Raw genomic sequence first — 17,064 nt, forward strand, 5'->3', positions numbered from 1 at the left:
TGGAATATTGTTTTGCCTGAAAGTATAGCCTTCTGTGATAAAAAAAGAGACAGGCGTGTGGGCATTCAGTAGCTAAGAAAAATGGGTCTTACTGTGACACTAATATAATAAATGAAAGAAGGGAGTGCAAATTTTAGGTACTGGACACCATTCATTTATTGTTAACAATATTACAAAACTGTTCAAGTTGGTTCACTGTGGTCCTGGGTGTTCTTCATACACCTCATCTCTTCTGCATAAGCACGTAATAAATGGTTGGATTGATCATGCTTGTAATTAATAGCAAACCAGGACTTTTCCTTAATATTTAAAATAGAATGTGAAATACACAATTTGCTCATGCAAACCAATTTGACCTTGGGACTGTATTTCGTAATCTTTTCCTCGCTTCCCATTTTGCATGACAGCACTCCTTAACTAGACTGGCTTGTGGAGGTGTGTATGTGACAATGTTGAGGAACAGACCTAATGTCGGGGCATGCTGTGGGTTCTGGTCCATGTCTGTTCAACCTGGGGAGGTATTGGCATGTACTATGATTTTCTTCTCATGAAAATTGGGTGCAGAGCAAGGTAAATTGTGACTGTGTTTCTGCCTGACAAGAAGTTGTGACTCGTTCAGGAAGACAGCTTAGCATTAGGAATGGTAAAGCACTGCTGCAGCCAGTGATCTAGATACAGTCACAGATGTGTGTTTTATTTCTTCCCAACTGAGAGCTGAAAATAGCTGAAACTTTAATGTTGTGAAAGTACAGGTTGCATACATAATGCAAGCAAATCTGAAATAATTCTGGGGAAGTCAGATCAAGACAAGGCAAGTTTCCTCTTTTTCTGTAAAGCATATTTTGATATGATGGTGATAGCATCTTGTGTAAGTACTGCAGAAAGAGTTGCCACATTGATCACAGTAATAATTTGCTCAGAATGAAGAGAGTTGATGTTCTTTCAAATCTTGAAGACTGGTGTTTCAAAATGGGGAATATAAGGGAAGACTTTGGGAAATCATACATAGTTTACAAACGAGTTTAAAGAATGCTGCATTTTATTTGCCCCAAGGCAAAGGAGAAGATCAGACAGAGCACAGCGGGACACACAGTGTATTCTACCTTCTGTCTGCTTGAGGTTTGTAGCCGGGGTCATAACTATCTTGACCTAGAAATAGAATGTGCTGCCTGGGTTTGCAGGCTGATTGTTGGAAACTGGAGCCTTTAAAATATGTTTACAGGAGATGTCTTCTGAGCTGCATTGGCTCTGACTACTTGCTTTGAATGAGAATTTATTTGCAGCTCTACTGTCATGTGGTTGATCCTCAGCTGCTTGTCCACTGCAGAGGTTTCTGCTCTTCAAATTTGCCAGCATAAACAGCAAATGTAGTCATTCCCCAGCTTGGTTCTGTCAAAGTGCTTTGGTTTACATTGTACCTTTTGCATACTGTTCTGTTTTGCTCTTTTTTTCTGTCCAAGTATTCTTTTTTTTTTCCTTTCTTTTTTTTTTTTTTAAGTTTAGGTTGTACCAACAAGTGCAGTTTTGCTGAAGGAGGAGGGGAAAAGCGAGTACGAGCAATGGGAGGCAGTAGCTTGGATTCATTTAACTGCCATCAGAAGAACATGTCTGTTGGACTGTGCCCGGATCAAAGCTAGCCTCTGGGCAAAGTAGCTCTGTTTTTTCTCTGTTTAACTAATGGACAAAATCACACCTGGTGTCATGGGTTGCTGGTACCCTTCAGAGATACTGACACCACATTTAATTGCAAAGGAAAAGTATTTGTTTCGTTCCTCCCTGGAGTGATTTAGCTGCTGTCCAGTGAGTGAGAAAGAGGGAAGAAGGGAAAGAAGAGGAGAAAGTGAGGGATTTTCAACAGGACACCCCCTATCATTTTTATGTTTGTTCTATATCACACTTTTATGTTTCTTCACAGGAAATGATGTCATGTGCTTCACTTTCTGCAGTATTTAGGAATAATGGCATGGCAGAATTAATTGAGAACTGATGTTCTCCTCAGTTTGTGTGGTAGCCCTGGTTGCAAGTACAAGCAATTGGGGAGGAAAAAATCTCACTATATATCATTTCCTTACAGTGAATGGCTTTAAAATCCGGCAGCAAGCACTAAGGCTTGAACTGCCATCATCAGTCGATTGCAAAACAATTTCTATATGGTTTTAATTAAGCAAAAACATGCTGCAGTCTTTGAAGAATCTTTTTTTCCATCATCATCATTTCTTAATGCAGAAGGCCAGAGGCAGAACATACCAAGAAGCTGGTGCTTTGATGTGATCTGCAGTAGCGTATTACCACGCTTTGCTGTGGTTTTACTGCTATTACAGGACAATGTAATTTAAAAACTGTACAATGTAGGGTGAAAAAGAGGATCTTGAGTTGGTGCCCAGTTAAAGTTTTTCATATGCAAGTGACCTTGGACTCTCTGGGCTTACTATCTGGGCATGTACTACTGGTGTTCAGTTTAGTTGTTATGGATAGAGCTAGCACTCTAGTGGTTCTTAATCAGGTACCAATGCACAACAGAATTGGAATGCAACTAAAAAATGTGATTGTGTCAAAGAGGAGAACTTACAGGCAGACTCTAGAAATGTAGTTGAAGAACCAGAGTTGCTTTTAGAATGGGGTGCAGAGCAGGAGGGCTCCTGCAGGAGGTCAGAACTTGCTGGGAGATAGGTAGGTAAGACTTGCTGCCTTTGCAGATTTTGCAATATTTTTCTAAAAATCTCACTGATGGACTGATTTTAAAACACGTCACTCTAGAATGCGTGATTTCCAGTGTTGCTCTGCAAAATGGGTGTGACTTCCTGATGTTAGTGAGCAAGGTATGAATATAACTTGCCAGGAGAGAAACTCAATATACTTACTAGGTCACATTGTGTCTCTATTTTACAGGTGTGTGAGCTAAGCCACAGAGATGAAAGGGATTTGCCTGTGGCCACAGAACTAGTAATGTTTTTGTCATAGTATTGTAAATAGGATTTTTAAATTCCTTTATAATCTCTGCCATTTTTATTTCTTCCTTTTAAGTGAAATGAATAATGACTTACCAGGTTTACGTATTTATATTAAATGTCCTGAAGGTGAATGGTGGTATAGTATATTACAGGGTTATAAAGTAGCAGGTCCATTGTATCAGCCCTTGATCTTGTGACTGTGGCTGGCTGTGACTTGCTTTTTGAGTAGCTTTTGTGGTGTCTGGGAGCTTTCACAGTACGTGCCCTGCTTTTTGAATGGAAAAAGAAAAAATAACTATACCAAATAAATACAGTTGAAGTTATAAAGGATACCAGTTTGGAACTTTGTGTGTCTGAACTGAATTTACCAAAATAAAAATGATTTAAAATAGTAAATGACTGCCAAAAACTATTGCATATCACATTTAACCCTGAGCCCCACATAATGTCAGATGTCTCTGTCCTCACTGAGAAACTCTCCAAAAGCCAGGGTAAGTAAAATGCTTTGTAACTTCTCATCTGAACTGACAGTCATAGAAGTGAACCTCAAGTTTGTTCTGCCTTCACCTTGGACAATGAAAAGAGAAGAAAACTTGAGCCGCCTTATAGGCCACTCCTGTTAAGAGGTATAATTTTGTAAGAAATTTTAGATGCTTTGCTGATGGGTGCATAGAAGCATAGGACTGGATGGGGTTTCCTGAGTTGTTGAGTCATCTTAACAGTGACATAATGCTCCTTTTATATGGAAAACAAGTTTTTCCTTGGCTAAACTAGCTTTCTTCGTTGCTATTATTCCAGTTAGGTTACTTATTTTGTTAAGATCCACTTATCTTAATGCTTTTTTCACCTTTCTGGCATTTAGCCCTTGTCATGTATTTCTGAGAGCAAATTGTAACTCATCTCAGCCTTCACTTTGCTGAGCTTAACAATTTTTTGTCTGCTCTGGGGAGGCTGACTCTGTGTTGTCCTCATAAGCTTTTCTCTACACTTTTTACAGACTGAGGTTGGCAATGTTTAACTTGTAGCCAGTGTTCTGACTCAGTCTTATTGCTGCTTTTTGTAGTGATGAGCCCATTGGCTTGTACAACCTAACAACACAGTATCTGCCTTTTTTGTGACTGCATTGCCTGACACCGAGGTCTTCCTTGTTCCTACTTTTTCTCAACTGATAAACTCCCTATTTGTAGCAGAAGTTCTTCTTGTTAGTCTGTAGTGTGTCGTTTTGTCTTAGTGCTTTTGAACTTCAAATATTTCTTTTACTTCAGTCCTGGCTCTTCTTTGATAGTTTTGATTTTCTTAATATTTACATACAGCACTGTAAACTGATGAATTGCGTCTTAATTACTGCATCACAAATCTGAACACTGTTTGCTTTATGTATGAATCTTCCCTGAATTTAATGTTTTAAGCAGTAAAACTGCTTAAACTGATCAGAATATTTTTCTGTGAATTAAAGTTTCAGCTTCCGTAATCCTACTGTATGTATTTATATATTTGCCCCATCTATCAATTTTACTAGAGAAGTATCTTCTCCACATAGCAACCTGTTATCTTGGAACAGTTTTGTGGTACCACAGTCAAAGCTTTCTAACATGCACTGTTGTAGCAAAATGGCAGATATTTCAGGTTAAAAATCATACTTGTTCTCATCCTAGAGACCATACTAGTTGAAGAGCTTTTGTTTTGGCCTTAAGATAAAAAATTTGATCCATAGTTATTTGCTAACTGCCAGGTACACAGTTAATGTCTTTGTTCTGTTCTTCTGAGTGTAAATAGACACGTGAAGGTGTGAAACTGAACGATCAACTTGTGTGGTGCATCAGTTGTGCAGTAAGCAATTGGTTATAAATTGTTTTCCTTCTGTAATGCTTTTGGAAATGTGAAATAACTGTACTGCTGGTTCCAGTGGCCCTGTAACAACAGGTAGTCCAGCAGTGGAACAGTTTGCCAGGAGAGGTTGAACAGTTTCTGTCCTTGCTGGTTTTTAAGACCCAACTGTATAAAGCCCTGAGCAACCTTTTCTGAGCTGAGAGGTGATCCTGCTTGGAGCAGAAAGCTGGACTATCCTTTGCAGCCTGAATTATTCTGTAAAGTCAGATTCTACTACCTCTTGCTGAGGAACAGGTTTCCTCTTGGAAAGAGATGTGCAGTGGAGTAATTATTCAGCAGTGTGTGCTGAACACACTAGTGTTGCTTTGCTGGGTTTGGCTTCTGCTCTTCTGTAATGTCTCAGCCTGCAAGATGCTGTGATGCTGCAAAGGGGAAATCGTGCAGCTAGCCTCCATGGATTCACATAAATTCTCTTTCATTCTGACAGGATTTTTGTGTCATTAGAAAAAAAAAAAAAAGAAGAAAAAAAAAGGATATGTCTGAGGTGGTCGTGTCTCAGCTATGGCAGGAGATAGTAATTTCAGTAGGACCACATTAGAGGAAGTCTGTCTCTTGCCTTCAAGGTCAAAGGCTGAGAAGGTGAGCCTATAGTATTCAACTGGCTGCTGTCTTGGACTGTCCTGCAGCCCAGCCCATTTCCCATCAGATTCATCCACATTTCACTCTCCAGTTTGCTCCCTTGTCCTGATCCCCCACTTTTTTATACTGCGTGTTACTTTACTTCTGGGTTTGCTTCTGGAGTGACTTGGTAGAGATAACTCACTCCATGGGCTGTTCCCCATATGGACAGCACTGTGCCAGGTTTGTCTGCGTACCTCACCTCGCTCTCCATGCCAGCAGGTTTTGCACTATCCAGCACCCCAGCTACCCTCATGCCAGGGTGTGAGGCACCTGCTCCTAGTTTACCTCTATAAAGTACTGTTCTTCTGTTGGGTTGCAACACAGCTCTTGCATCATTTCGGAAACTGTAAACCTGAAATTCAGAACAGTGCTGAGAAGAGACCATGGGAGTGAAATGTTAGGATACTGTGTGACAACTGGCTTAGGCAGAACAGAAGCAGCCTTGGGCAATGTGATGGGGAGCCTCCCCTGCACCTCAGGGCCTCGCTCAGGGGCCAACTGCAATAGCTGGTGGATTAAGTGGTGTAGATGTTGGATTTGGCTGGCTACAGAGGGAGCCTAGGAAGGCTGTGGCTTTCTCAGGTTAAAGTTAACCTTCATGTCTAGCAGCCTTACTTTCATGCTGTGTGAATTGTGTATCTGACAATGAACTTGAATAAGGATTCTGGACTGACTGATTTATGGGATAAAATGTCTAGGAAATGTCTTGATTATACTTCTTGAAGGGAGAAAACCCCATTAAGATGCCTGTTGCTTAGGTGAAGTGATTGATGTTGGTATGGCCAAGGACAGTATGTTCCTTGTCACGATGGAAGAGCTGTGGGTGTTGGCAGCAAGAAATGAAGCTCTTTAATCTCTCAGCCACTGGCATCTGAATTCAGTCTGGACCTGCAGGAAGTGAAAATTCTTTGGGGATCTGGGTTCAGTTGTTAGCTCTTCTGTTTTGCAGAGCATCCTCTTGGGAAAGTAGTTGCAGTGCCATGTGGTGACCTCAACACTGACTGCAGCTGGAATGAGCAGATGGGACAAGATAGTTGAGTTGAGAAGCTGTGATGGGAGAGCTGGATTGTCACTGGTGACATGAAGTAGCTACTTTATTGAGCTTCCTATACTGTAACTGCAATGAGTCTTTTACAGACTTAATAGAAAAGTATTTTAGTTAAATGCATTGTATTTTCATTAATACAGTAGAAGAGAGATAGACATCACAGTCCTTAAGTGTAAAATGGTACAGTAACAGTACCTGATCCTGAGATTTATCTTTTGGCTTTATTCTTATGTTCTCTTTCCTTAGAATTGATCCACAGTCCAGATTCTGTTTCAAATGGTAAAGGAGCTGTGTTTATAAAATGTAAAAAATGCAGTGTGTTAACAAGTTTTTAGTGGTTTTGGGGGTTGTTTTTTCATTGTTCCTATATTTATTGCTTTCCCCCAAATTTTTTTTCCTATACTACAAGCCTGCTTATTTGGATCCATTCAGTCAGAAACAGTTTGTCCTTTTTGTGTCTTTCAGGCTTTATTAAAAAAGAACTGGATGCACATGCCAAATTTCATCTGTGAAAGATGGAGTAAGGTAATGTAATTTTACTGATTGCTACTATAATGTGTGATGATCTGTGGACACTGAATGCAAAGGTTCAAAGACTAAATAAATTAGAGGCAGACAAAGCAAAAGCAACTTTAGCCTCAGAAATAATGAAGTGCTGACAAGATCCTGTGTTCTGGTATCAGTGGCATGCTTACCCTATGTTTTGCTCTGTGGCCAGAGGTTTTCTGTTATCATTGGTGCATTTTCCACAGAAGCTCAGTTAGGTCATTATCTAGTGACAGCATGATTCGTTCATCTTTGAAAAAGTGATGTGTTTCTGGAAATTTGTGAGATTTAAAGTACAGCCTATGCTGAAAAGCCAAGACTTGTCACCTGTTCCCACCGTATGAACAAACTGGTGGTTCTTTAATTTTCCTCCCTTGAATATCTTAGGTCAACAGAGATGGAAGAAGATAGATCTGCCTTTGTTGTCATTGAATATTGCTATAGCATAGAGCAGTATCCTTCAGGATAAGAACTGAATCCCATTGGGCACTTCACAGACATTTCCACAGTGAAAGAGCTACTTTATGTCCTGTGATGTGGCAGGGGGCAGAGGCTGATGGTCACATTACTAGGCCCTGAGAGGTGAATATGTGTGCTGGTGGGGTTCCTGTTAGAAGAAGACTCTTGTGAGAAGACTCTTCCCCACTCGTTTCCAAGCAAAGTTCAGTAATAGGACTCTTCTTGCTTCCTGTGGGCCCGAGCAGCACTTGGTGGGCTGTGTGTCAGGCTGACCAGCTGCGCCTGGCTTCTGGGATTTCAGAGAGTAAGAGAAGTTGTGGCACATGTGCTGGTGTTGTGTGGGATATGGCCTTAAGTGCAAGGCAATATGAAGCAGACACCAATCAAATGAGTCTTCTGGTAGAGGCAGGATGTTTTGCTGGTCTGGGAGTAGGAGGCACTGAGAGGTGAAACATGATGCTCGTGGTCACATCTGATGCTCATGGTCACATGGGTAATCGTGCAGAAATTGAGGGGGAACCCTCAGTCTCCTCATCTTTCATGTAGTGCCCTCAGTACCCTTTTATAAAGTTCAGCAAAGAATGAATGTTGGAGTATAGTTAGTGGTGAACAGTAGTGAATTCTCGGAGATGTTATTCCCCAACTCCTGCTAAAGGAGAACAAGCTCATTTGTAAGATCAAGCAGACAGAGTCAGCAAATGCACTTTTTCATGCAGCATTGCTTTTCTTGTGTCAGATGTGTGTCTTAATGCAGACTGAGAATCAATTACTGAAAAGTCTAGAGAGGTGTGCTGCCATGGTTGTGCATACATCTGGAATTAAAGCAAGCGGTCGATACCATGGACCAGGTTATTTAACTGGGGCAGAATGGAATACAGTGCACAACAGGATGCTGCGGGGGCTTATGTGTAATTTTTTCCTTTCACCATCTTGAACTGTTTGGTGAAGAATAACTTGGGAATCAGGCATGCACTTACAGATCTTTCTCAATCCCAAGAAGGCAGGGATGAAGTTGCCAGCAGCAAATTAGCATTGCCAGACCCTGTAGCTAGCTTTACTGTGATTTAGAAGGAATTGCAGTAATACTAGTTGTTCATACCATCTTTCTTTCTTCTATTAATCATTGTCTGCATTGGAAAAGATAGGCCTGGGGCAGTCTGGCATCTCCATCCAGTTCAGTGCTGCTTCTTGCTGAAGAAATCAAAAAAGAATGTCATTCTTCCCCAAAACAGCTAAGTCTTCTCCCCTGCGGGGTCTGTCTTCACACTTTAAAAGAAATCCATAACAACAGAGGAAAAGACCAGCATTTGGGGCTCCCCTACAGGGACAGCATATCATTCTAATGAAGTGTTTCTCAAGTATGGCCCTGGCTGTGCAATCAACTCCATATAGACAGATTGCACTACTCATTTGAAGCTTTATGTTAGATTAGGTCTGGAGAGAAAATAGGAAAGAAAGAAGAGAGAATGCCACCCACTTCTGTTTACCTGCTCACTTTGTATTTTGTTGCATATTTTCTTTCAACTGATTTGGATTTATTGGCAGCTTCATTACAAGTCAAACTCAGTGTTGCATATGTAAAGCTCCACATAGCTTTTTGATTGATGCTCCTTAATGTATAAAACAGAGTTTATCTGTAGTGGCACCCTTTTTAAGTAGTAGTCCCTGCTTTCTCTTCAGTCAGTTCTCTGGGTGACATAGCCAGAAAATGTGCTGTGCTAAAGCACGTACTGATATAGGTGACGGACAAACTGCGTGAGTGACTGACTAAAGAGACGTAATTGTTATTAGCACAGCAAGCTGCTTTAAGGTTGTTGTTGTTAGCTTTTACTGCAAGTTTACTATCTGCTTTTACAGTTTGTTTTTTAACAAAACCCAGCATTCACTAGTTTGTTCCTTCCCCTCTTCCTTTTCACTTCTTGCCAGTTTGTAAAGTATATTAAAATGCAGAGCAGGCCATGTGTGAATGCATGGCTGTGTTAAATGTGCAGTGATGCTGTTTCTTAGACCATCATGTTCATCATCTTCTTGTTAGTGCTAGATCAATTGCGTGCACCATGCCTGATTGGTATGTATAATTGCAGTAACTACATGTGCTGTTACTGCATAATGTGAGGCACTTGGCCTTTCAGTAATGTTCTATATTCCATTAGGTGTTTTTCTGACTCTGCTGATCCTAGTCTGCAGAGTTAACCATGACTTTAGCAATGAAGACAGATGAAAGACTGAGTTTGAATAATATCTTAAATGAAGGCATAATTAGATTGAGTAGAGCCTGAATGCAGGGAGAGGGACAGAAAGAAGGGTAAGAGGACATGATGATACATAGCTAATGAGAACGGCTGTAGAGGGCACAGAGTCAGGGAGAAGGAGGCAGCAGAATTTCAGATGTTTTAAGTGTCTGGGGATTACGATGATCTGTGGGTTATTACTTTGTTTCTTTACTATGATGACTTCTGTCTCTTTTTACAAGTATTTAACCTACATATGTTCTGTGCAAGCACAAAAATAAATTAAGGGTTTTCTGGAATTAAATGCTACTCTTATATCAAGGCATTCAAGTGTTTGGAACATTATCCTGTCCAAGCTTACATTCAATTCAATAACATATTCATTTTACTCCTGTGTTTGCATTTTAATTATAAAGCTGTTACAGTGTTTAAAAATTCCAAAATGTCCAGTACCTAATTGTTAATAATCTCAGTGTTATCCTTGGGAGATACATAGATGAACTATCACAGAATCATTATGAGGATTTCAGGAATAATGGTTTCACTAAAACATACTGAGGCTGAGAGGATTAACGCTTAATCTGAACATTCTAAACCAATCCCCAAAATCAGCTGCCTACCATACTACTTGCATTCTTGGAAATTTTGCATATGGATCATTTCCTACTTCCAGTGGTATTTTCCATATAGCTAGGAAGATAAGGTAGGAAGTGACCATGCAGGTCCTCAAGTCCAGACCTCCATACATCTCAAAAGGTCTGGACTGTGCAGTACAAACACTTGCCAACTCTCTGTATGGTCTCCAAGGCTAGGTGGAATACAATAGCTTGAAGCACTGTAATAAAAGACAAAAATCTGCAGTGGTAGTATGCCTCAGACTGGGGCATTGCTAGCATCCTTGTCTCTGCAGAATAAATAGCAGAAAAGGCTCCTAGTTATTTTTAGCTTTAGTGCATGATTTTTCACAACTTTTAGGAGGGCAGGGCAGATGGGCTTTAAATACGTGAAGTCAAATTTTCAAATACGTACCTTTATTCTGAACTCAGACATCTCAATAAAAGTCCTTTGTAGACACTGGGCACCTGCAGTCCTTGGTGAAGTCAGGAGCAGTTGTCAGTGATCCGAGGTCTCACAGGAAGTCAGGCCAGTCTTAAAGTCTACATCAGGAGAAATCTTAATTTTCTGCTCATTTCACTAGGACTGAAGCTTATAGTTACACATGTGCTCATGTGCTGCCTCTAAGCTAAGTTGCCGTGCTGCATCAGAGTTTATTGAGGTGCCCCATAAGTATTAATTTAGGCAGAGCCCAAGTAGAAGTTTTTAGCCATGATATTCAGAAGGAGTCTTAACTGGCTGCCTGTTTTGAACGTTGTGTGACATGTACAGACAGCTACAAACCTACTTGTAAAGCACCAGGATGCTCAACTCACACTTCTACTGTTTGAAGAATGAATGAATCAATAAGCAGGTGTCTTAAAATTCAGGCCCAATTTGTCTGAAGGAGGCAACATACACAAATATCACCTTCTTAACAAGATGACTGCTTTCAGCTCAAGGCATAGAAAATGCCAATTTGGGTCCAAAAAAAGAGCTTAAAATTGCAGACTAAGCAAATGTTTTGTTTACTTTCAAGGTATTTTTTGCAAATTTTTTTCATATGTATGGCAAGCTGATAGAGATACAAAAGTGCTAGAACAACAAGAAAAGGAAAAAAAGAATAAAGGTTCCTACATCCTATCAGGCAATTTTCTTGAACTGGATAACATATTTATCCTTTTAAAAAGTCTTTAAATTTTGTCAAGAAAATCATGCCTCAGCACAAAAACTTTTCCAGATGTAGCATGCTTGAGTGACCCAACAAATTGGAAAGTCTATGTGAACATATGCAACAGTTTGTGAATATAAGAAATTGTACTGAATGGTAGAAATCTAAGGTACTGTGCAGCACTTAAAGAGGCTTGTGTAACAGAGATCCGAGAAGCATCTCAGATCCGCGCTGGGATTTCCCATATCAAGTTAAACAAGGGCCCTAGCTATATCCTGCTGTATATCTTGTGATCTTGGGGTGTCAGGAGCTTTCAGGAAGTCTTGGGTATTTTACTCATCATTTGTAATCTCAGAAGAGGCATCCAGTTTTTGCATCTCTCATATTTTAAAAGCAATCAGACTTTCTGGCTGCCAGAGCGACTTTTTAAGTTGCTGTATTGGGAACTTCCAAATAGGGAATTTCTCAAAGGCACCTTTTTTTATGTGTAATTAAAATACAGATCCGTTACTAATATTTTTTAGAGGATTTTTATTACGAGATACTACTGTATGTTATATATGTATCTGTAAGGAAATGGAAAATGTGATCTAGGCAACTTCAGGCTTGTTAATTTGACCCTAATAACCTCACAATTTTTTGAAGGAATGAATAATTAAAGACACCGGAGCTGAGTGGAAGGAGGATGAAACACGATCTGTTTTGCTAAGATAGGTCATGTCAGATTGACCTAGTATCTTTTTTTAATAAGAAAGTAGGTTATCTAGAAAAAGAAAAAATGTGCTAGATCTAGTCTCCCTGGATTCTACTGAACCATTTAACATGGTGCTGCATCAACATTACTGTTCAAGGCAGACGAAGATTAGGTTAGTGTAAGAACCGTGAACTCATGCAAAGAACTGGCACGAGGGGAGACAACAGGAGGTAGATGTATGAGATTAATTATTCTTTGGGAGTTGACTTGTTTAGTTTTCTTGAGGCTTTTGTTGTTGTTGTTGAGTTGATTTTGTTGTCATGTTGTATTGAAAGCAGGCTGTTGAAACTTGCTGATGGGAGGAGGACATTAATTTCCAGTACACAGTTTTAGATGGAATGACTATCCAAGTTATTGTACAATTAGGTAATACTGAAGGGATGGAATTCAACACAGCGAAGTGTCAGACCACACACACTGGCAGGAATTCACTTACTGAGTTTAACCTTGGTGTCAAAATTAGCAGTCTAAGCTCTTATATAATCAGTGGAAAGAGGCAGATTTTTAATTAGGTGCCCAACTCCTGCCTTTCTCTCTTGGCTGTTAACAGAGCCTAGGCACCTGACTCTGGCATCTGTGCTGAATGCCTGAAATTGGATGGTGCTACAGCCTCAGCTTGGGAAGTAATGCAACAACTTTTCCTATGAACAGGGAGTTCAACAATGGAAGACCTTGAAGGAGAAATGCCTATGTGAGGGTAAGTGGGTTCAAGTTTGTCTCTAGTCTGTCAGTTTGACACCATCATGAAAGCGATGGATGGGATCCAGGAAAGTGTCAGGAGATGTGTTTCCAGTTGAGGGAGGGCAACTCAGCTGGGTGTGTCTGGGCTGGGACCTGATCTGGAGTAAGTGTGCAACATTTCTTGCAATATCCAAGAAACTTCAGCTCAGTACGTAACAGATACAGAGAAGACCTTCAGGGATGGTCAAAGGAATGATGTTTCAAGAGGAGTCTGCAACAGCTGTGTTGGGTATGTCAGGAAGACTAGCAAAATGGGAAATGTAATTGCTCCAGCTATGCTGCTGGAGTCATGGGGACCTTCAGAATGTGGCTGATACCAGCTCAGTGATAGCTAACAAGCAGGATGTCTGTAGTCCATCAGAGGACTAATGAAAGTCTGTGTAACAGTGTGGTATCATAGGAAGGTTATGATACAGGACCAGAAATGTCCAGACGTATGATTTAGAGGTGACGTGAACTGAATATGTTGCACTTCTTAGTGATTGGAGTTCGTGTGTGTACGTAGCATATGGAAAAAATATTTAACCAACATAGAAGTGCATAGTGATAATCCCATAATACATGACAGTAGTCAGTAGGAGAATGCTTGATGTACATTTAAGGAAGTGCTTAAAGATTTATGAAGGGCAATGATTGCTTGGATTCTTTGGACTTAGGCTGTTTGGCAGCTTGTGCTTTTGAATCACTCCTATACAGTGTGATACTTGCTGTCTAGTGTATTGCCCTGCAGTTTCCCTGCACTGCACAGGGAAAGCTGTATGTGATAAATCAGGCATCAAGTGAATTTGTAGGGCTGGACAAAGGCACATTAAGTTTAGCCTGTGACAAAGATAAGTTTAGAAGCAGACTGCTGGGTAGCAAACTCATGACCAGTGAGAGAAAAGCTTGCTATGAAGTGAAAATTGTGGTTGAATATCCCTGATGTGCCTGTAGTGACAAGTGACGGGTGCAGTACTTACAGTCAGTGACAGCGCTTGCCCCACATACCTCCTTAGTTTGACAAATGCTTAAACTTGTAACTGTATGTTGGTGAAGAACTGCCCTTTGCCTAGACACTGGTTTGTCCCAACACCAGGTTTGCAAAGGAGCTGAATTCTTTGAGCAAATGTGAGTAATGTGCTTTCTGCTCTGTTGCAAATCCTGAGTTGCTCTAAGTGGCTTTATGAGCTATTAAGACATTGATCAGGCCATTCTTTAGCAGAATTATCTGTAAAATAACAGGAGGAAAATGCCACAGCAAGAAATCTTTTTAATGTACTCCTGGCAACGCTATGTTTAGTTCTCTAGTTATTTGTGCTTAGCCTGTGTTTCTGAGGTTTTTAAGCACCTAGAAGAATATCAGGAGAGAATAGTATGGCTTCTCTTTTTTTCTGCTTCCTAACTAATCATTACATAGTGGTACTAAGTCGTTATTGTTCTGTGGTAAAAACAATTGTGTGATGATCTCACAGTCCTTACTTGGAAAATTGCCACAGTAAAGAAAAAAAAACTGTTTATGGACTGCATTGTCAATAGTTTGGAAGGGGGGTGTTCTGTTGGAAACACAGTGCTTTGAATGACAGTTCGAGAGGATGGATGGCAAGGAGGGAGGACTGAGAAGATAGGCATGAAAATGTGTGAGTGCTTTTTCATGTTTATTGTTTATTAAAGTCATGGTCAACTCCCTTAGATTTAGAATCCGTCCTAGTTTAGGTTTGCCCTTTTTTCTATATTCTCAGTTTTATTTAGCACCAAGTCATGTTTTTCTGGCTAGTAAACTGGGGTTTTAATTTGAAAATCTGTTTAAGCCTCTTCCTGAGAGACAGCACTTGGAGCATCTCAGGCCTGTATGGCTGTCACTTATAAAGATGCCCAGAAAAACTGGAAGGGTATCATTTGAAGAGGTTTATGGAGGCGAAAAGATGATCAGGTCTGAGGGACTTCTGCCTCTAAGTTTCAGGAAAAAGTCATCTTGCACTCCTATTGAGGAAGAAAAAGAAATAGAGGAATTTCTAGCAAACTTTTCCTTCCCATCACAATTCTTTTTTTGGGGGGGATGGATGAAATAAACCCAAATGAAGAGACAAATGAGAGTAGTGTGAGGTTTGGAAATACTTCCCTGGTCTGCCCAAGAACTGTTGTAGATTATTATTAAACTTGACATGTTGGAATGCAGATTTAATCCTATTTCATAGTCTCTTAAGATAGCTGTTTAAAAGTCAGAAAGAATTACCTTTTGAAGGTTCATATCCCTCTCTACTCAGTTCTAACTAGTTGCCTATTTTGCTTAACTTCAGTACGGTTCAGTGAAGTGAATCCCATCCAAAAAGTATACACCTTGCTTAACCTTTTCATAGCATGGCGTATAGTCAAGGTAAACACTGTCCTCATGGTTTGTTCACACAGATTCTTAAACATTAATAAAAAATGAAATATTTTTGTACATTTAAATAGACTCTATGTGAACTGTAACTCTGCTGAACCGTATGCAGTACAAGAGAGAAGGTTATGTGAACTTATTTGGATCTTTCTGTCATAATACTTTTAATAGTATGTTTTCTGTTTGGATAGATTATATGCTATAAAAACTAGAAGTGTGCCAAGGTATTTTGGGGGTTTGTAGGCAAGCACGACAGAGAGAATATTAATTTATTCTTCAAATGTGTTTATGCTAATTTTGCTTTGAAACAAAAATACATCCATTTGGGAATATTTATGTTCAAGATTGTTCTGTAATTTCCATATTAAAAAAAATCTTAGCGCAGCTCCTGCTAGACTTTAACCCCAGAAATGCCTAGGACACAAAGATGAGATACTCTAAAAGCTGTATGGTGGCTCAGGCCCTTGTGAGAACTTACTCCTTGAAAGCATTTAAAAAATAGGCTGTCTGAAATTGTGCTTTATTGTTGACTTTTTGCCCATGTTAACATGAGCAAACAAAGAAAAAGAATAAAAAAGTTCTGCTAAGCTGTTAACACAGAGCTATTTTTAGTCGGACATTTGAACATTGATCTGGTGTTTCTGAAAAGAGGCATTTTCACAGTGGTTGTGCATGTTCATGTTGGTGACCTTCCTTTAGGCAAATCTGCTGTGATTTGTGATAAGGTGATTTTTGGAGCTGTCCCAGGCAGCTGCCAAATATTCTCAAACGTTCAAAGTGGAGGTGTAGAGAAAAATGGCTGTGTGGAGGAAACTGCAGCTGTGTAAACCTACAGGCTTGGTATAGTGTCCTGGAAACATCTTGGATAGTGAGGTTTCCACCACTTTGGTTGGGAGCTTCATTCCATAAACTTGGAGATCTCCACCTTGAGGTGTTGGGTTTGGTTTTTTGGTTTTTTTTGTTGTTGTTGTTATTCAGCTGGCACTCTCATATTTGTTCATTCCATCCCATAAGGGAGCCAGTCTCCATTTAATAATCATGCCTGTTAATACAGACAGGTACCTTAGTCTCCAGTGAAGACTGTTAGTGCTATATGAACAAGGCCTGACTTCAGAAGCTAAACCTGTTTGAACCCAGGCACCACCTGTGATTTTTTTATGGGTGGTGGAAAGGAAAGCAGCCACCGTGAGCTACGTTTTGTTGATTTTCCTTTTTTAAAGGTCATCACTGTGCTTTAAGGTGTGGGGTAAAGATCTTGTCTTCAGTCTAGAGAGAGAGGAAACTTTTTCTAGCTAAATTGCCACAGAAACTAAAGGAAAACACTCCTGAAACATTTTCAATACCTCTATTCCTTAAGTAACTGGGATTCCGTGTATTCTGTTTCTTTTAATGCGTGAGCCCGGGTTAATACAGGAACTCTATGTTATTACTGTGAAGGAAATGAATAACCTTTAGGAAAGGAAAAAAATTAACACCTTCCACACAGAAATAAGGTAGCAGCATTAGGACAAAAGACTGGTAAAAACCAAGTTGAAAGTGTGTCAAATTAGTGATTGGAATATCATGGTAATAATCTGTTGGTAATGGGAATAGAGAAAAGATGATAAACAATCAGACTCCATTCTGTTTGGCTTAATACCATACTCTTCAGCAGAAGCCAATTTTAGTGTAATCCTCCTATCCACTGTTACTGGGAGAG

The 17,064-nt window shown here is 39.9% G+C and overlaps 1 protein-coding gene across 14 annotated transcripts in view; it reads left to right on the forward strand.

The window, feature by feature from the left end:
• Positions 1-17,064, forward strand: part of INPP4A (inositol polyphosphate-4-phosphatase type I A) — a 127,851-nt gene that overhangs the window by 42,994 nt on the left and 67,793 nt on the right. For all 14 annotated transcript variants that reach the window (XM_075057481.1, XM_075057484.1, XM_075057485.1 and 11 more), the window contains exon 2: positions 6,976-7,035. The gene's annotated coding sequence lies outside the window, so the exon portion shown is untranslated. The remainder of the gene's footprint in view (positions 1-6,975; positions 7,036-17,064) is intronic.

Source organism: Buteo buteo, chromosome 25 (genome assembly GCF_964188355.1).
Source record: "Buteo buteo chromosome 25, bButBut1.hap1.1, whole genome shotgun sequence".
NCBI classification, from domain to species: domain Eukaryota; kingdom Metazoa; phylum Chordata; class Aves; order Accipitriformes; family Accipitridae; genus Buteo; species Buteo buteo.